The sequence below is a fragment of the Cupressus sempervirens genome, chromosome 8 (assembly GCF_028749045.1).
Source record: "Cupressus sempervirens isolate cs-2001-9-10 chromosome 8, ASM2874904v1, whole genome shotgun sequence".
NCBI lineage: Eukaryota > Viridiplantae > Streptophyta > Pinopsida > Cupressales > Cupressaceae > Cupressus > Cupressus sempervirens.
In genome coordinates, this window is record NC_143125.1 from 39,698,508 (window position 1) to 39,720,292 (window position 21,785).

The window sequence follows — 21,785 nt, forward strand, 5'->3', positions numbered from 1 at the left end:
CCATAGTACATTAGCCTTAGGATATTATTATAATTTAATTAAAGTATAAATACTTAATAATTAAATTAAATATTAATCAATAGGTTTAATGTGACTAATACTTAGTAAATACTATAGGAATTAAATAATAAGCATGATGAATGCAGATTTAGGTTTTCTACATCTGACAATTAAGTCAAGTAGTGAATAGCAGAATGAGAATTGTCTATTAGAATAGGACTTTGAAATTATCAAGAATAGACCAGAATTGGTATAATGGCAATGAGCCAATTTTGGGGTATTACATTTTGCCCCTCTTTGAATGAATGTGCGAGCAGCATGTTTAATTCAAAGAAAATCAGAAAGCATGATGCAAAGATGAGATTGGTTCCGAAGTTGATGACATGGAGACCAATTGATAAGTTTTTAAGGACCATCTCGAGAACAAAGCTTAATCCTAAGGGATTCAAGTAGAACACTTAGATACCTAATAGCATTTAAAAGACTACCTCCAGAATGAAGCATAATTTTTGAGGATCCAAACAAAACGTCTAGATACCTAAAATTGATAGCATTTAGAAGATTATCTCCAGAACAGAGTTTAATCTTTGAGGATCCAGATAGAACACCTAGATACCTAAGATTGATAAGCATTTAGAAGATTATCTCCAGAACAGAGCTTAACCTTCAAGGATCCAGATAGAACACCTAGATACCTAAGATTAATAGCATTTAGAAGATTATCTCTAGAACAGAGCTTAAGCTTCAAGGATCCAGATAGAACACCTAGATACCCGAAATTGATAAAAGATAACAAGGTCCCATCATGAGTCATAGAATCATCCCCAGAACGAGGCTTGATCCTTAGGAGTCGAGGTTTAGACTGTCCCAATACCTATCCATCGAACTCTGAGAAGATTTATTATAAGGTTGATCAATTGATGAAAAGATAAGATAGATGGTAGAGATGCCAGATAGAAGGGAACAAAAAGCCCCAAGTGATGAGATGCCCCAAGTGACTAGGACATAAGATGGGAACTAGATGCCCCGAGCAATAAGTATTTAATGATGTAATCATCCTACCACCTCAGGAGCAAAATCAAAAGATGACACACCAAAAATATGATTTGAAGCAGTATATCATGTCAGCAGAATCTAGAAGGGATCAGAACAATCTAAAGATTGGGTTGATTTGAAATGATTACGAAGTCGCAAAAAAACCAAATTTGACCAAAATTTGACCAGAGTCAGCCACAGTTGACTTAAGTTGACTATTTTCAAAATGAATTTTGAAAATATGGAGAATGTAAAGTTGAAAGGATTCCAAGAATCATAAAGTATCAGAAAGATTTGGGCTGCACAAGCATTCGATCATGTCGATCCCCAAAATTTCAAAACATATTTTTAAGGCTCTTAGGTGTGTCAGATTTCGAAGTTGATCCCAAAAATGGATCCAGAATGGTCCAATTAGCCAAGGGTGTGATTTTTGCACAAATCCGAGCATTTTGAAAAATTTGGTCAACACCTATATAATTGCTCAAAGGGTCATTTTCAATTCATTTGTACTTTTGTCTTCTAGTGATTTTGAGCTCTGATAGAGACATGGCAGTGAACCTGAGATATCATCATTTTGAGCACTCCAAATGACACAACCGGCCAGTAGAGTACGAACCACCGGTGAGTCATCGATTTCCTATCATCATACTTTTTTGTCACGCATTTCGAGGTCTTTTATGCACATTTTTAGCATGTTTTAGGATGTTCAATTCTTTCTTCGTGTGAGACTGATCTCTTCTTGCATGAAGATCTTCTTTCTTTGCGCGAAGAAATAGGATGTGTTGTTTCTTCGCGCGCGGTCGGAATATCTTCGCGTAGGGCAATTTTGGTTTCACACGAAGGTGGAGATTCTTCGCGCAAGCCAATTCGTGTTTCGCGTGAGAACCTCTTTTCTCGCACGTGAAGATCCATCTTCACGTGAGAATATCTTTTTTCATGCAAAGGAGAGATTCTTCGCATGAAAAAATATCAGTTTTGCGTGAAACTAGACATCTTCGCGCTAGATTTTACAGATTTCGCGCAAAATTTTGTGACAGTTTTGTGTTTTCGCATTTAGAAATCACACTTTATTTCGTTTTGATGCTTTAATTTGACTTGATACTGATCATTTGATTATTATTTTTTTGTTGTGCGTGCAGGAAGTTTTTGGAGATGTGTCATTCAGATCTCATTATCCGTCGTATGGAGAGTTATTGCAGAGTTTGGATGACGCAGATCGGGCACACATTGCCCGATTGGGCTTGTCTTCACTATGTCAGATTCTAGCCATGATGGTGAATCATGACCTTCTCACTGCATTGGTAGAGCATTTCCATTTGAAGATGAACACATTTCATTTGTCGATGGGTGAGATGACGATTACCCCAAAGGATATTTGGAGGATACTGAGGATCCCATTTCACGGTGCTCGAGTCATTTATGATATAGTGCCTCGATTAGGGATAGAGGCACTTTCCATTGTATTTGGGAGAGAGCTACCGAGAGGCAGAGCCATCAACTAGGATGAGCTGATGCATACTTATGGACCCACACACAGGTTGGCATCCGTGCTGGGCATTTTCTTGAGCTGCTTCCTGTGTCTTGACAGGGGACAGCATGGATTGGAGTGTGGATGGGGTGTCATGCTCCGTAGGATGGTTGAGGCACCTGAGATCTTTGGATGGGGTTAGTGCATGTTGGCCCATCTTTTTCATGAGATGCATGAGGTCATCTTCCACGAGAAGAAGACCATGGCAGCAGGTGTTCATGTGCTACAGATCTGGGCTTGGGAGCATCTCCTTGTATGTAGGCCAATTTTTGAGGATTCTCGGGAGCCCATGGAGCCCTACATCTGCAGATATCAAGGGCATATTACCCAGGCCCACCTAGGTAAGACTGAGCATTGGCAAACACATCTCGATGACCTGGTGTCTGTTATATGGCAACCCTGGAGAGAGACAGAGGACTGGGATGATGCCCCGAGAGAGCTACCTTGGATGTTTAGTTCTCAACCGCTGGCAAGCAGGACGACATTCGTCATAGAGAGATTCATCATCTCACGAGTGTGGCAACAGTATGGCCGACCACAGGACATTTCAGCTGAGTACTGTGCCTATGCCAGGGTGCAGAACGATATAGAGTAGGGATGGCCTCCACAAATGGATTCAGGATGATCCATGATAGATATCCGCAGCCTAGTTGCAATTCAGTGGGACTACCTGCTAGAGGTAGTAGATGTCGGGATGATGCCTGCATATCAGGAATTTTTGATGAGCCATCCATTCCCACGCTTCAAAAATCAACTAGGGATGGCAGGGCAAGTACAGGGGCAAGGATAGGTATCACAGCAGTAGCAGGCATAGCCACAAGTGCCACCACAGGTCCTGCACCGGGTACAACATATACCTATCCCCCCACAGTAGATGAGATCAAACCCAGGTGTTGGGGGCAGTGGAGCAGGACACAGTCGGTGGAGGAGGCAGAGGACAGAGGAGCAGGCCCTTCAGCAGGAGGTCCCACAGCAGTAGGTACCTCCACCGCAGCAGGCACCTACACAGCAACATGCACTAGAGATGGTCAATGAGGACATGCCAGATCAGCCGATAGGTGGGGTACAGGTGGCGGTATGATGGTATCGAGAGCGGGTTCGTGCAGCCTCCTGATAGTTGGGAGAGTTGCAGATTGTAGTGGCAGTTAGGGATGCACAGCTGGTAGAGAGATAGAGAGAGAAAGATCGCCAGAGAGAGCGCGCAGAGGCTGCAAAGCGGAGGCTAGAGATGGCACAAGATGAGATCTGCTTCCAGTCTATTCGAGCTACATATTATTATGCTGCATACACTAGTGCAGTACCTAATGAGACATTGCAGGTGAAATGATTCTCTCAATACGCACGAGAGTCCAGAGGTGCACGACCTCCTGTCAGGCCGAATATGCCACCACCGCCTCTGCCACCTGCTGCCCCTGTTCCTCCTGCTCCTCCTGGAGGCGAGAATTTGGGATAGAGTTAGATGCTTTGTGCCTAATTTTTATTTTGATCTCTGGCTATATATTGATTGGTGTGCCAGCACCAGATGTATCAATTTTTTTGATCGATTGCGCTCGAGTAGCACCCATTTTTTTGTACTAACCCATTCTTTGATATATAAATACGAGATTTTGAGCTGAGTATTCCTGTGTACATGTCATTGTCTGTTTTGTTTTGCTCTGATGTACATGAGATGTATGTTTAGATAGAATGCATATGTATGAACTGACATCTGATGTAGTGTTGTGTGTTTTTGTTTGACAGTCACAAGTATTCCATTGAGGAACAAGAATTGATGAACCAATCGCTTGTGCAACCGTGGAGGGATCTGATGTATGTGGAGTATGAACAGGATTACCATCGAATCACGTACTAATGCAAATGAAGTATGCAAGACTATGTTAAATACAACCCTAGGTCTGGTTACCAAGCCTCAATGATTTATCATCATTGGATATAAAATAAAGCTCGTATGTTATAAAATTTCCACTGACATTGTAATCATGAAAATATGAATGTAACATATGTTATTGGAATGTCGGGATTAAATGTAAGCATTCGAGGCACAAGAAGCCAGAATGACCAGAACATTTGTCTCTTTTAATGTAGCAAGTTAACATAAGCATCAAAGCATGAATGCTAGGATGACCTGAATGTTGCTTGCATGACAGGCACACCAAACACACGGGAGATTCCTCTTATGCGAAGTATTCAATATTCATGCTGTCCGCAATGACCCTTGTGTTTGTAACCTGAGACAGAAGTGTGCCAAATATACTCGCAGTGACTCGTACGTTCACTTAATAGGATGAGTATCAGTATGTACTAAAGCATGAAGAGTTCACTCCAACAAACAAGGAGAAGAACCAATATCATTGACATATCTATATAAAAGGAGTCAAGGTACACATGACCATCCTATATGAAATGGAGGCTCTTATAGTGGACACCCCTCTTATAGGAATAGATCAACTTATTGGAACTAAACCACAAATAGAAAGCATATAAAAAGATCATGCCCCCAGTCATTACTTCTCTAGTCAAAGATGACATCATCGAGTTGCTCGAGGAGGTATGATAAAGCAAAAAAAGGCAATAAAAGAAAATGCTCAGCATATCCAAGCAAGTATATCATTGAGTTTAATGTTTTCGAGATGATGTCAAGTGTCAATGTCTAGAATATGTAAGAAAGAAATCTCTTCAGTAGGGTGACAATAGTAGGCAGACGCAGTCAGAACAACTGGTGACTAAGGTCAAAGAGGAATCTTCACGATGAAGAACCTAAGAAGAACTAAGCAACAATAGGAAAACACAGCCAGGACGACTGGTGACTAACGCAAAAGAGATCTTCCAAAAAAGAATCTTGAGACATGACCCGAGCAACGGTAGGCAGACACAACTGTAAGAACTGGCGACCGTTGCAAAAGAGATTCTATGAGGAGAATCTCAAAAAGAGTGACACTAGAGACAGTAGGCAGATGCAGTTAGAATGACTGGTGACTGTCGCGAAGGAAATTCTATGAGGAGAATCTCGAAAGGAGTGACACTAGCAATAGTAGGCAGACGTAGTCAGAACAACTGGTGACTGTCACGAAAGAGATTCTATGAGGAGAATCTCAAAAAGAGTGACACTGGTGACAGTAGGCAGACACAGTCAGAACAACTGGTGACTATCACGAAGGAGATTCTATGAGGAGAATCTCAAAAAGAGTGACACTGGTGACAGTAGGTAGACGCAGTCAAAACAATTGGTGACTGTCACGAAGGAGATTCTATGAGGAGAATCTCAAAAAGAGTGACACTAAAGGGGGAATGCCCCCGAGCTATGACAAGACTCAATCCATGGATACATGAGCAGGAAAAGTAGGAAAGCAAAAGCATGAAAGCGACTAACAAGAGGCGCCTGTTTACCAAGTTTTCACCTTCTTGGCAAGATTTTTTTTTTTGTTTTTTGGTATTACAAAGGCACCTATTGCTAGGTTTTTACCAGGGTAACAACTTTTTCAGGACTTTTTCTGATTTTTAGGATTTTTTCAGGACATTTTCTGATTTTTAGAATCTTTTTCAAGACATTTAGATATGTACAGAGAACTTGCTGAGATTGAATCAACTGTAAAACCGCTTCAAGTGGAGAGTGTTCATAGGCTCTTTAAGCACTTCTCCTTCGGTTGTGGAAAGTTGATAGGCACCAGATCCATATACTATAGTAATGATGTAAGGACCTATCTAGTTTGGTTCAAACTTTCCCTTTTGCATTCGTTGTTGTTGATTCTTAGGATTCTCTCTCAGGACGAGATCACCTAGCTGGAAGTCACGTGGCCTAATTCTCCTATTGTAGCTTCGTGCCATTCTTTGTTGATATGCTCTTAGATGATCACAGGCCACTTGTCATCGTTCATCCAGCAACACAAGTTCTTGAAGCCAGGCTATCCTATATCATCATATGTGATAAGGCCTTTCATAGAGATTCTCAAGGTAGGAATCTCGACCTCTATCGAAAGCACAGCATCCGCCCCATATACCAACACAAAAGGAGTCGTGCCCGTTGGAGTTCTAATGCTTGTTCTATATACCCACCGGGCTGGATTGATCTAGAGATGCCAGTCTCGCCCTGACTTACTGACTGTGCAATGAAGAATTTTGAGGATTGCCTTATTGGATGCCTCAGCTTGGCCATTACCCTGGGGGTAATAAATGGAAGACCAATGTTGTGTAATTTTGAATTTCTTGCACAGTTCCTTAAGGTCTTTATTTTTGAATTGTCCTCCATTATCAGTAATGATTGAGGATGGTATACCATATCTACAAATGATGTAGTTTGTGATAAAAAGTGCTACAGTTTTTCCATTAGCAATTGTGAGAGGGACTGCCTCTACCCATTTCGTGAAATAATCTGTAGCGGTGATAATGAACTTATGTCCATTAGAAGAGGTTGGGTGAATCTGTCCCACCAAGTCAAAGGCCCATTGTTGAAATGGCCATGTTGAAGTAGAGGGAATCAACTCTCTAGCTTGAATGTGAATGAGATTCCCATGTAGTTGACACTATTTGCAGGACCTAGCATATTTAAGAGCTTCTTGCTCCATTTTAGGCCAGTAGTAACCAGCACGAAGGAGTTTGTGAGCTAGTGTTAGGCCATTGGAATGAGATCCGCAAATGCCTTCGTGAACGTCAATTAGTGGACGTTTGGACTCGTCGGGTTCTAAACACCTAAGGAGTGTTCCATCAAGACCTCTCCTATACAGATCGTCAGCAATAATGACATAATGTGAAGCATTACGAATTAGGTAATGTTTCTCATTCTGGGTCAGACCTTCCAGAATGGTTTGATTACGAAGGTAGGAATAGATGTGATGGTAGCAGGATGATTCTTGTCCTATAATAGAACAGATCATCTTGGAATCAAGTGTGTCATAGGCTGGGTAGTGTAATGCTTCCACCAAGAACTCGTGTCAGAGATCATTTTCTGGCATTTGTAGAATGGAGGCCAGAGTGGCCATGGCATTAGCCGCTTTATTATATGTGCATAGAACTTGTTGGAAGGTGATGTGTGCAAAATATTTTGTCAAGTCATCAACCATGTGCTTGTAAGGAACTAGTTTTTCATCCTTTGTTTGATACACATCATTTACTTGGTTGATGACAAGCTGAGAGTCACCGAAGATATCCAATTGATCTACTCTCTATTCAGCTGCAATTTTCATACCATTGATCAAAGCTTCATATTCAGCAATGTTATTTGTACAAGGAAACAAAATTTTGTATGCTTTGGGCAATGAGTATTTATGTGGTGTGATGAAAAGTAATCCAACACCTGATCCTTGTTGTGTGAAGGATCCATCAAAGATCATAACCCATGTATGGTGAGTGAGTGTTAGAATTGACTCATCTAGAAAATCAATGTTTATTGGTAGAAGACTCGATATGGGTGCCTCAGCCAGCTGGTCTACAATTGCATGTCCCTTTATAGCTTTGCATTCAACATATTGGATGTCAAACTCACTTAGTATCATGACCCATTTAGCCAATCTTCCTGTGAGAGCTGCCTTACTGAGCAAATACTTTAATGGACCTATTTTAGCCACAAGCCATGTAGTGTGGGCAAGCATGTAGTGTCTCAACTTTTGGGAAGCAAAGACAACTGCCAAGAAAGCTTTCTCGATAATACTGTAGTTTTTCTCATAAGAGACCAATGTTCAGCTCAAGTAATAAATAGCTCTTTCTTTGTTATCATTGTCTTCCTGAGCCAACAGGATTCCCAAAGATGTTTCAGTAGCTAAAATGTATAAAAGAAAAAGTTTCCCATGCATAGGAGGCATCAGGATTGGTGGATTGACAAGATATTGTTTAATCTGTGTTAAGCTTTGCTCACAATCCTGGCTCCAATTGAATTTCACACCCTTATGTAAGGTCTTTGTGAAGGGTTGTGATTTATCTGCCAATTGTGAAATAAATCTGCGAATAGATTGAAGCCTTCCCTATAGTCCTCTCATCTGACTAATGTTTTGAGGTGGTGGCATGTCCATTATTACTTGTTCTTTTTCTAGATCTACTTCAATTCCCTTTGTAGAAACAATATATCCTAACAATTTTCCTGATGTGACACCAAATGCACACTTCTTAGGATTGAGCCGAAGACTAAACTTTTCCATACGATCTAAGATTGGTCCCAAATCGTGCAAATGGGTATTGCGTTTAGCGCTTTTGACCAAAGTATCATCAACATAGTCCTCCATAGTTCTATGCATCATGTCATGGAAAATTGTAGTAATAGCCCGTTGATATGTAGCTCCAGCATTCTTTAAACCAAATGGCATCACATTCCAACAAAAGGTTCCCCATGCACATGTGAAGGCTATTTTCTCTTGATCTTCTAGTGCAATTTTTATCTGATTGTATCCAGAAAAACCATCCATAAGTGAGTACATCTCATAGCCAGATGTCATGTCCACAATCATATCAATATTAGGGAGTGGGAAGTCATCTTTAGGACATGCCAAGTTAAGATCACAGAAATATGTACAAACTCTGATAGACTTATCATGCTTGGACACAGGGACAATATTGGATATCCATTCAGCATAATCAATTGCACGAATGAAACCAGCCTTCAGAAGTTTCTCCAATTTGGCTTTGACTAGCAATGCAACATGAGGATGTATTTTTCGAAGCTTCTGTTTAATTGGTTTTATGCCTGGTGTTATTGATGCATAATAAGATCAGGATCCAATCCTGGCATGTCAGAATATGTCCAGGCAAAATTTATTTTCTTTCCCTTGAAAAAGGCAATGAATTGTTCCTTTTCTTCTGTTGACAATGACTGAGCCAGATGTACCACATAAGGATGTTCTTATGTGCCTAGGTTAATCGACTGTGTTGGCTCTATTAACACTGATGATCTCTCCTGAAAGTGACTAGGAAGGACATCAAATATCTCATCCGCGAGCGCCTCAAAGAGGTTTTCACCCTTTGATACATCTTTTTTTTTTACTATTTTTGGATCCGACACTCCCACAATGTGGTTTTCACCATCGGACCTCTTGCATTTTTTCTTTTTAATTATGTAATTGAGATATTTGATGTCGGCCTCAATCATGTTGATGCTCTGCTCATTAGTGGAAGACGTTACGGGTTTGATAGTGTTTAGGTAACAAGCAAGAGTATAGTCATTATGGAACGTGCGGACTTCATTAGATGTATTGGGGTTCCAGTCTATAAGCTCGGGATGTGCGAGTGAGAGAGTAGTGGCTGGTTCAATTGCATTCACAGTATAGTTATTAAATGCGTGGACCAGAAATTTGAGACCTACGGCGACCTCACCCATAGATGTATTCAAACGCCACAAAGTACAAATGTTAGTAATTGACAACTCTAGGACACTAGTTGGATTAGACCCCTGTGACCTATCCCTAGATGTTTTACTCACTTTGATTTGATTTTCATAGACATGCACTTGGTCAATGTCTTTATCAGTAGTCACTTCTGAAAGATTGTCGAATTCATATTCATGAGAATCGGTGCTACATGGTGAGAGACTATAGAACTCCCCAACAGTGATAGGGAGATACTCTCCTTCAGACTCTGGATTCTTACACAAATACTCAACATGGCATGACTGACTAGATTCTCCCTTTTCTGAATGATATTTGAGTTGCTCAGCATTGTCCTCAGAAGAATCACTAGTATCATCCACAGTGCTAACACGTGGCATAAAGTCATTTGGCTTAGCAAAGAATTTAGCAAGATCATAAGGAATAGGATGAGGGTAAGAATCTTCATCATTAGATTCTTCCTCTCGAGTACCTGACTCAGATTGTGACTCATTTTCAGATGAACTCTCAGGTATGGGTATGAATTTATTGGATCCCAAATGGAAAGGGACTTTCTTGAACCCTAGGCTAGTTGTGTCACTGTTGCTTTGAGCTATTGCTTTGACAGGATCTATTAAACCATTGTTATTGCACCCAATAGGGCCGGTTCCCTTGTAGCCAAAACGCTTCATAAGCTTAAGACCAGGTCCATACTTCTTAGGAGTGATTTCTCAAGCTTGTTCTGTTAGGTCTACTGGAGACTCTTCTTTTTAAAGCCATGCAACAATGGTTCTATTTTTGCTTTCATCTTCTAAGGGAACTGTAGCTTTGAAAAAAGAGCCATTAAACTTGGTCTGAGGTGTCAACACAAATGGCTTCTTTGCTACTGAGGGTCTCCCAAAATGTCGAGGGGACTCTGGAATAGATGTTAATGATAGCACTGGTTCCATGTGGTACTCTCCCATACCAGTTTCTTTCAATTTAAATGACTACTCAATTTGTTTCAGCTTATTGTTGTAACAATCAGTAGACTCACGGTTAGCAGGGACGAAAGAATCAGCAGCTTTGAGCATATTGCAAGTGTAGCTAGTAGTTGCAGGAATAGTAACTTCAGAGCCATGAAATGAGAATTTAATGCATTGGTGGTATGTGGATGGCACAGCGCGCATCTCATGTATCCATGGCCATCCCAATAGAATGTTGTAGGCTAAATGAATGTCAAGCACCTGATAGGTGACATCCCTTTCGACAGGACCGACGCGAATTGGTAAAGTCACAAGACCTAGTGACTTTTGTTCTAATTCATTGTATGCTTTAATAGTGATCTTTCGTCGAGGATCAATAGAGTCCTCAGAATAATCCAATTGTCTAAGCAGAGCTGCAGAAACAATATTTAGGCCAGTGACATTGTCAATGAGTACTCGACGAACACGTGTCTGGTGGATCATAACCTCAATGTGTAGAGGCTAATTATGTGGGTGATTCAGTGAGTTGTCATTCTCCTCGGAGAAGGTCATAAGATGAGGTGAGGTCAGGTGACCTACCATGGATTGAAATTGCTCAAGATCAAGATCTTGAGGAATGTTTGCCTCAGTGAGGGCTTTGTCCAGAATTTGCCTATGAGCAGGCAAGATTTTAAGTAGCTCAAATATGGAAATGTGAGCATTGGTTCATTTCAATTGATCTAGAACACTATAACTAGTTACAGTCAAGTTCGTCATGTGTTTTGCACCTTTACCGCATGGACCAGCAAGGGCTTTGTCCTTGTATTGTTCTAGATTTTAAGTAGGAGGTGTAGGGCCTTTGAGCACCAATTTCGCATGAGAGCGAGTAACAACGTTAGCATAGTGTTGCAAAGATGCATTATCCATGTTATTGGAAGTATGGGCCTCTCAAGACAAATGGTGTCTTGGGTTTATCATTATCTTGCTTCCCCTTTATGGTAATAACGTCACAGTATTCATAATCTACAGGTTCAACCATGTGAATGACATTGTCCTCATTGGAATACGTATAGTTGACCTTATTGTAGGGTTCTGGTTTTGAAGTCTCTCCTTTTTCATAAGGTGGGAAAGGCTCTTTGAACACCTTGTGGTCTGAGTTTTTGTTATGTCCATCTACCACAAGTTCACCAGCATCAATCATGTCTTGGACTTTATGACGTAAGTTTATACAGTTGATGGTTTTATGTCCCTTGTTTTGGTGATACTCACAAAATGAGGTCTCATTCCACCATGGTGGACATGGTTGTGGATCATAGGGATGAGGGTTATCCATTGGTGAGATAAGCTTGTGTTGTAGCAATGTTTTGTAAACCACATCCAAAGGTTCTCCTAAAGGTGTATACTCTCGCTTGGGTCGTGCTGCCCATGAGTTTCTCGGTTTGTTCTGAGATGTTTTATTGTCAGGAGGAGGCTTCTCAACACTTTTGGCCACTTTGAAATAGTCTGTGAGATTAAATGCTGCTTTGGCAGGTTTTGGTGTGACATTATCAACAACCCCATCATGTACAATTTCTCGGTTCTTGTTGACATGTTTGGTTTTATCCTTGTTGGAAGTGGAACCTTGTTTTGAGTCTCTCTAAAGAGTGAGCTCACCTTTCTTGACCATAAATTCTTCGATATGGATAGCCTATGTAATCATGTCTTCAAAGGTACATGGACCTTGTAGTTGGACTCTATACCTAAAATCAAGTAAGAGGTTATCAGTGAAAATGTTGAGCTTCTCCGTTTCTGGGATTTTACAGGAGTACTTGGTGTAAAGTTGTCTCCATCGTTGGAGGAAAGTGAGAAAAGGCTCACCAACCTTCTGTTTAAGGTTTCATAGATCTTGAATATTTTCAGGATGTTGAATGTTATGAGAATATTGCTGAACAAATGAATTAGCAATTTCGTCAAATGTCTTGATACCAGGAGGTAGATGTGAGAACCACTCCAAAGCTTGACCACCTAGGCTTCTAGGGAATAAACACATGAGGTGCATTTGATTGTGTATAAAATCCATAGACAAAGCACCAAATTCCTGCAAATGATCTTGGGGATCAGTAGTACCAAAGTACTTGTCATATTTGGGTAGTTCTACACCTCTTGGGAAAGGCGGCATGTTTATACTTTTGTCAAATGGAAATGAACAAAGAGCGTCCAATGTGTATGTCTTTTTGGGTTTCTCTTTCTCATGCATTATCTGAGCCAATTGGTCTTGCATAATTTTCAGTTGTTTATGGAGCTTAGTGGTCTCAGTTTCTTCTTCACGTGTGATAATGGTCTCCACATTGAAATGTGTGGGCAGTTTAGCTCCCTCTTGGGCAAGTTTGAGAAAGTACTTTTCTTTCTCTTCATTGAGTAGGATTCCCATGACCTTCTCAAAGTTTTTGTCTCTTCGACATCTTGCTATGTGTTTAGGAAGGATTTCCACCTCTTCTTGTTCTTCATCGGTGTCATTTTCTTTCTCTTTCTCCTTGTCATCCCTAGGTTGTTCTTGATATCGACTATGACTACCCCGTTCAAGTTCACGATTAGTCATTATAGGAACTTGTTCAGTTTTCGTATGTTGTGTTTCAAAAGGGTCTGTGGAGAAAGGATCATACATTATGTTTGAGAATGCAGGACTCCTACCTATCTCAGTATCCTTTTGGTAAAAAGGATTCCCAATTTGTTGCAAATTGAAAAATGTTTGTTGATCTTGAGATGACCTTGCAAGTGAGGAAGATCGTGAAGACGCCTCACTAGCCAAACTAGATATAGATTGTGTAGTGAAAGGTAAGCTACCTCTACTGCAATTACGACCCCTAGCATGACCATGTCTAATGTTATCAGGATAAAACACATTGCCACTTCTAGTTGTGATAGTCATAGGCAAGGACAAGAAGCTAGAACCTAGACAAGGACTATACTAAGATTGAGTCTCAAAAAGGACAAGATAGTAGCAAGAATTCTATTCACTAAGGCACAAATGGTCTGATTTAAAGGCTAGAACAGCCAGAGATTATGACCACTGCAGCACAAAGTATGGCAAGCATTAAGACGAGGACCAAGATTACGTATGAGACGAGACTAGTCAAGGTATAAGACACAAGTTTTCAATTAAGCGAAGTGTCGTTGTTCCAGGACTTTTTGCAAACAGAGAGCGATAAATGAACACAAAAAAGGACAGCGTGCAGGCTGCAGATAGCTAGAACAGACCCAGATTGTAAATGCTGATACAAAATTTTGCACAAAAAACCTTTACGGGTCGCACGAAGAAGTTTTACGGGCCGCGCGAAGATGTTTCTATCTCGCACGAAGATCAGTAACAGTTTTTAATTTCGTGCGAGAATGTTTCTAGATCGCACGAAGATGCGCAACAAAACTTTAATTTTGCGCGAGGGTAAAATGGTTTCGTGCGAGAGCCAAATGATTTTGCGCGAGAGAAAAATGGCTTCGCGCGAGAGCCAAATGATTTCGCGCGAAAGGACAGAATAGTTTCACAACAGCAACTAATTTTGACAAAAAATTTTGATCGATCCAATAACTAGGCAAATAAGCAGGCACGTAGAACAACAAGCAAGTGATTTCAAGCACGTCTGAAAACAATGAGGAAGGGCAAAAGCAACCTTGTGCATGAACAATCAAGTGACTTAGTTTGTGTTAATCCCTAAGAGAGCTATTTGTGTACATTTTCAAAGAGTTTTGCAATCATCACACATATTCCTAGAAAAATAAAAGTTGGCTTCTCTAAGGTATTTAATAATGGTTTGACTCTGGAACTTTTATGGCTCACAGGGGTGACCTCCAATCCCGGCGCACCGAGGTTTTGACACAGTCTGAGAACTTAATCTTCAAGAGCTACTAGGGAGATCTGACAACCCACAATGAACCACACCCATGGAGATTTCTTCCACAAGGACATTTATATAGTGGTTGTCACTACCATGGTGAAAATGGCTATTACCGCTTGAGGTTCCGTCATCACAGTTTTTCCTGTAGAGGGATTGTCTGCTATGGTTAACCCTCTCTAAAGGTGACTGACTCACAATAGTATACCACAAGGGGACTTAGCTTCTAGATTCAAGGTTCTAACACCTTTTTCACCTTTATCCCAACCAAAGAAAATAGATTAATCTGACACGCTAGACTAAGATTATCTCTTAAAGATCTATGATATCATCTTCCTGTGATCTATCAACCTTTTCGGAGAGAGGATGCCTTAATCAACAAGTCAAAGATTCCTCTATCTATGAGATGCTCAAAGTATCCTCCCCACCCATAAGGAATCCGTCTTAGAGAGGAGTTTCACTAGGAACTCACTCCCTCAAGATCCACGAATAGTGTTCATGGGGGCTTAATTACTATGTGTGTACAGATGTTAATTCCTGAAAGCAAATCTATCTAAAAGTAATCAAAAAGAAAAAAAGTGGTACACTTAACACTTTAATTAATGTGAGGTGAGTCCAAAGATGTGGAACATTTAACCCCTCACACAAGCCAAAATGAGTCCACAACTCATAAATTAGTGAGTTCTAAAAAGCACAAAAGGGTTGCCTTGTGGAGCCTTTAACGCTTATTTTTTGTAGACCCCTCCCCTATTTAACATGGTGTTGAGCTTGCAACCACAGGGTGGAATGAGGGGCCGGCAAATTAGCGAGTCCAATAACCCAAGATAGCTAATCAGATCTATCACTAAAAACTAAGCCTGCTAAATGAATACTAACAGAGATCACACCCTAGTATGAGTTTATGCATGTGTTGTAAAATGGAAACATAGAAGGAAACACACAAGCTCAACACGAAAGATGTTTGTTTTAGATCCAAATGAAATGTTATTAGCTGATGAAGATTACCTGGTGATCCTCACAACGCGCTTAGTAGATTTTTACCTGTTTCTGACAACTTTAGCATGCTTTTCCCATTATTCCACAAATCGCTGCTATGCTTGTTCAAAAAAATCAAAAAACACAGAAACACTAGAAACCACGAACAGTCAGCAGAAAACATGCAAATCAATGCAAAAAAAAATTTCCTCTGTCAGCAGAGTTTCGCGCGAAATTCCTGACAGTCCACGCGAAGAAGTTTTAGAGCCCGTGCGAAATCAAATTCGGCTTGCGCGAAATTAAACAAGTCTTGCGCAAAGATTCACACGCCAAAGAACTTTTTTGCGCGATGTGGAAAGAATCTTCGCGCGAAGATTCTAGATCCTCGCACGAAAATGAACAATTTTGCATGAAGATCTGAATTTGTACGGAACAGTATGGATAGAGAACAAAAAAATGATTTAAAAAATATAGAAAGAGGCCAAAAAAATTGATTTTTGAGCCCCACAGTGGGCGCCAAAGATGTATGCGTGAAAATGCGACCTATGCTAACACACACACTTCAACACGGTCCTTATTTGCAAATTCATCGTGGAATGAACATTGAATTGTTCATCCAAAATTTTCCCTACAAAGCGACCTGTTGCCTTCTATCTAAAGGGATTTTGCCTATTAATATCCTCAGGATCGAGGTGTAGGCAACCAGACCCTATAAGAACGAAGGATTTGACAATGGAATTAAGCTAAGAATGAGTATATAGATTAATCTAAGAAATGAAAGATGCAGTGTAATCTAAGAACAAATGAAGCAAACTAGATTAAGCATATGCATGATTAAACTAAAATGAGATTAAACTAAAAATGAGAATGTGTGCAAGAAATGTAAGTAAATATGAGCATGAATTTCAACAGCAATTCGATAGAAAATCAATTCATCCTCTCCAAAATGAAGAGATGAGGGTCTCTTAAATAGAGTCTCCTGAAATCCATCAACGGTTGAGATCGATTCAGATCAACAGTCAGGATTGAAGATGAGTTTCAGTCATAAAGGGAGATTCCTAAATTAAAGGGAGTTAACAGACTTAATTTGAGTAAAATAAGGAGTTAACTGTTTCAATTTGAGTAAAAAAAGGAGTTAACTGAGTTAACTCACTTTTGATCAATAGTGAACTGGAAATTCCCCTTTTTGAATTGAAGAGAGATTTTGTTGAGATATTTAATTTAATAAAATGAAATATGCTCTCATAATTACTTTTTCTATTTAATTAAATAATCTTTAATTAATTAGAGACACTTTTGTTAAATTAAATAACTTCATTTAATTAATTAGGAATATTTTCCCATTTAATTAAATAACTTTGTTTAATTATTTAGAAGTAAGTACTCCATTTAATTAAATAATTACATTTAATTAATTAAGATAGGCGTATTTATTAAATTAAATAAATTTAATTCCATAGTACATTAGCCTTAGGATATAATTATAATTTAATTAAAGTATAAATACTTAATAATTAAATTAAATATTAATCAATAGGTTTAATGTGACTAATACTTAGTAAATACTATAGGAATTAAATAATAAGCATGATGAATGTAGATTTAGGTTTTCTACATCTGACAATTAAGTCAAGTAGCGAATAGCAGAATGAGAATTGCCTATTAGAATAGGACTTTGAAATTATCAGGAATAGACCAGAATTGGTATAATGGCAATGAGCCAATTTTGGGGTATTACACCCTATACTCATTGGCTTTGATGATATAATCCTGAATTGTATCATAATTCTTAGGATCCAAGAGAAGTAGATAATCTGAAATCTGAAATCCCTTTTCTTCAACCACTGTTCAAGTTTATCCCAAGTTTCCTTAGATTCTAAACAATTTTTAATGTGAAAGAGAAGATCCTCATGTACACAACTCCTAATTACACCTAAAGCTTGTCGATCTTGACTTGTCCAATCAATGAGTTCTTTAGCATCAATAGGTTTAGTGATTGTACCATCAACATACAAACTATATCCTTTTTCCATTAATCTACTCCATGCAATATCTTTCCATGTAGAATAGTTGCATGAAGTTAGAGGAGGACATTTAAAACCCATGATGCAGAAATGAAAGAGCACAAAATAGAGACACAAGAAACACAATGCACACCCCCCCTTTTCACTCAATAAAAAGACCCCCCCAAAATAGATGTTTTTGGCACTTTATGAGTAGTGCGTTTACAATGAGCCACTTCTCAAAATGATCAAAGTGGTCTTTCTGATTTTTCTTTTACAACTGCCTTATAAGGCTTAAATCTATCACTTAAGCACTGTAGCTTAGTTTTACAAAAAATTTGAAAAAAAATGAAAGCTTACAATGCCAAAAAAGGCCTAATTCTGAAAGTAAAAAATTTGTCCACACAACCCTAGAATCTAACTTTAGATCTGGAAAGTAGATGAAAAAATACGCACTTTCAAAAAAAATAGAACCTGAAAAGGTGACCAGATGTGCCCGTACAGAGCTTTTGAAGTTGCAAAAGGCAAGATTATGCAGGTACAGTCGCCAAAAAATGAAAATTCTGCAAAATCTGTGCACCAAAACCAAAAAAACACAACCACTAGAAAATTCAGTAAATTCTACTTGATTTCAAAAAAAATTGCACCTGAATCGGAGTCCGGATGACCAAGATACGAGCTCGCAAAGTCAGGCTGCCAAACTGAAAAGCAATCTAGAGAGGGGTCTAGAGGAGAAACTATGTGTCTAAATTTGACATCCAAATGGCCATCGCAATAGTTCAAAAATGGCCTAGAAATATGATCATATGACTATCAAATTTAGGCTACTAGAATGCTAACATCAGCAAAAACTTCTGCCTCTGATGACGTTACCTTGTACGGATGATGACATCACATGCACGAAATGTACGAAAGCAAATGACGTGTCCTCCTACATGTCAATATGGATGCCGACTGACAATGATGATGTGACTATCCAGTCAAATCTAATGGGGCATTGCGCTATCTGCTTACTATGCAGGCTGCGAATAGGATGGCGTCGCATGTCATAGGCTCGGCCCAGTCACAGAGCTACCGAAATTAAAAATAGTGATGTCGGGTGGAGATTTTGCGGCTGCTGGGTTGGGGATTTTAATCCCACATGAGCTATGGGTAGGTTTTGTGATTGTTTATAAGAACAGGACAGCAGAAATGAATGGAAATAACACTTGCCGGAGAAGGCAAATCTCCCACCGGTTGGGGAACGCTACCCATCAAAAATGTATACGATGCGCTCGACCGAGGGAAAATGGGTATGTGCCCCGAATTTGCAAACCAGTGCCTTCGGGTGTCAATTTGCAAAAAAAAATTGCCTCACAGTCGACTATGGGCCAAAGTAGGTGTGCTTATAGTCAATTTTCACCAGTTCAGCATTTTGGACGTAATGGAGAGGTCAGATCTAGTGTTGGGCGCTCCCAATTTTTGCAGCACTCTAGATTCAGGCTGAGGTGATGAAGCAAACAAGAGGTCTTGAATGACTTGTGATGAGAAAGTCTCCAAGCTCTGATACCATGTAAGAATTTACCTAAGGGAAAAATTTACCCAAGAACTAAGAACTCAAACACAAGCACAACTATAGACCAGAAATGGAGAGAGTATGATCAGAATAACAATGTATTCAATAACTTATGCTTGAGAGTACACTAGGAGTGCCTGAATATAAAGGCTATAGGAGAGCTTCTAGAATGCATAGAAGTTAGCATCATGATGTGTCATACAACCAAGCAAATGTCCACCAAATATGGATTATCCTCCATTAAGCATGGAAGTAAGTGCGGTGATGAGAGGATAAGCCTAGAAGGGTGGGACACGCAAAACAATGTTGTAGACACCATGTGCTCAAATAAAGGTGTGTACTCCTATGTTGTCAACATGACAACTTACAAGGTGTGAAAACTCTTAAGTTTCTCACAAATAAAAATAATTAAATAATGTGTTAACCTAAGTAAACTTAAGTAAGTGTAAATAGTAAAGTACTAATTTACACCAACATAAAGATTGTTGAAGAAGACTATGTGTTTCAATCATTGTTTTGTCACTGATGTCAAACCTACTATTTGCTAGTAAGACAATTGCTTATATATTACAAGTACTATGACTTAGTTGATTGATGAGGATGACTTGATCAACAAGATGTAACAAAATTACCTAGAGGAAAGGTTGAGTTATGATTATGTAATGAAGTATAAGAATTAGTTAAAACAATGATAACATAATGCATTGATGATCTACTTGAAGTTACAAAATGATTGGCTACACTTAGAAAGTTCAAAAGAATAATGTTAAACAAATTTTATTTGCTAAGCTTGACCAAGTGGATAGTAGGTGTCAAGAAAAGTTAGTTCAAGTCAAGCAAAAATTCAATTGGAGCCAAGTGAAAGAAAATTCTATTAGATGCCAAGCAAGTTAGTAGATGTCAAGTAACTTTTCAGTTGGTGTTGAGCACCAATAAAATTTAGTTGATGCTGAGCACAATAAGATTTAGTTGATGCCGAGTAACATAGTATGTGCCAAGCATCAGAAGACTTCTGCATTATGACAAAGATCAAAGATTTTCCAAATAAAAGCTAACAAGTTTATTTTCTTAGAACTTGTGAATCAATAGGAAGATAAGATATATGAGTTGGTAGCACAAAATCTTATGTAAACTATTTTGGAGGTGAATTCAAATGGATTCAAAGAGAAGTTTCTAGAGAAGACAAGATATGGGGTAGATACATTGTATCCTACCTAATCCATCAAAAACCTTAATTATAATGATGAATAATGAGAAGGAAAATGTTCTAATTTCCTATATATAGGAATGTTTGGTCATGAAACAAAAGAATTAGAGAGGTTGATGTGAAAATCTAATGAGGAGAAGGAAAGGGGTGTTGCTTCATCAAGTGACCCAAGTGAAGAAATCTGCAATGGCGTACTAAGCAAAAAGGCTTAAGAGGATGAATGCTTGAAGGATGAACAAGTTGTCAGAGCTACAAAGAATAGAAGCCAACTAGAGTTGAGGACTAAAAAAAGATCTATAATCTACAAGTAAGGTTGTAAGTTGTATCAAATCAAAGCTCTACTGTTACTTTCTAACAATTGTATTAGCCTAAGGTAAATCCTTTTGTGTAAAGTTGACTTAGCAGTCATTGGAAAATTCTTTAATAGGGTGGAATTCCAAGTGAATGGCCTAAAGTCCTCTAATAAGGATCACTTTTGGTATGGTGACTAAAATCCCTTAACCGAGTCACATTTAATAGTGTGTATTGTAACCTTTAACAAGGTTGGCCTTTAATAGGGCATCACTTCAGAAGAGTGAAAAAGAAGTAGCATGTTACTAGTGATTTTTTCCAAATTGGGTTTCCATGTTAAATCATTGTGTCAAATGTTTTGATGGATGTGTTGTGTTCATTTTTGCAAGTTGATTTAATAGTAACATATAAGATTTAGTTGATACACAATGAATGCATGCATGGATAAGAATATTTTATGGGTTCACTGAACTATGAAAAGTTTTATTTGTACATCTAGACCTTGAATAACTAATTCACCCCCCACTCAATTATTCTAAAATAATTTCAACAATTGGTATCAGAGCCATCTGCTTAAGAGGATTAGTTTTAAGGTACTAGACACACAAAGATCAAGATGTCAAAAAGAGAGGTATCCAAGCTCAACAAAGACAAATTTCCTACATGGAAAAGTTTGATGAAGCTACACCTTGGAGGACTTGGAGATTATGTACAATCTTGCATTTGAATAGAGCATGTTGATCTAGTAGGAGCCCTAACTACTGAAGATATGAAGAAAAATAAAGAACACAATCAGGTGATGTTGGAGATTGCCTCTACCCTAACCTATGCCAAATTTGATGATATCAAAGGCCTTAATAGTGCAAAGAAGATGTGGCATGCCCTAGACACCATCTATGGAGGAGACAAAATGTTCAAAGAGCCAAGTCAGAGAGTCTCATAGATAAGTATGATGACATGAGAATGAAAGAAGGTGAAAATATTGCTCAATAGGTTGCTAGAATAAAGGAAGTTGTTAGTGCAATAAAAGGTACTACTGGTAAAATAGATGATGATACTATGCTAAGTAAAGTCTTGAGGACATTGTTGCCT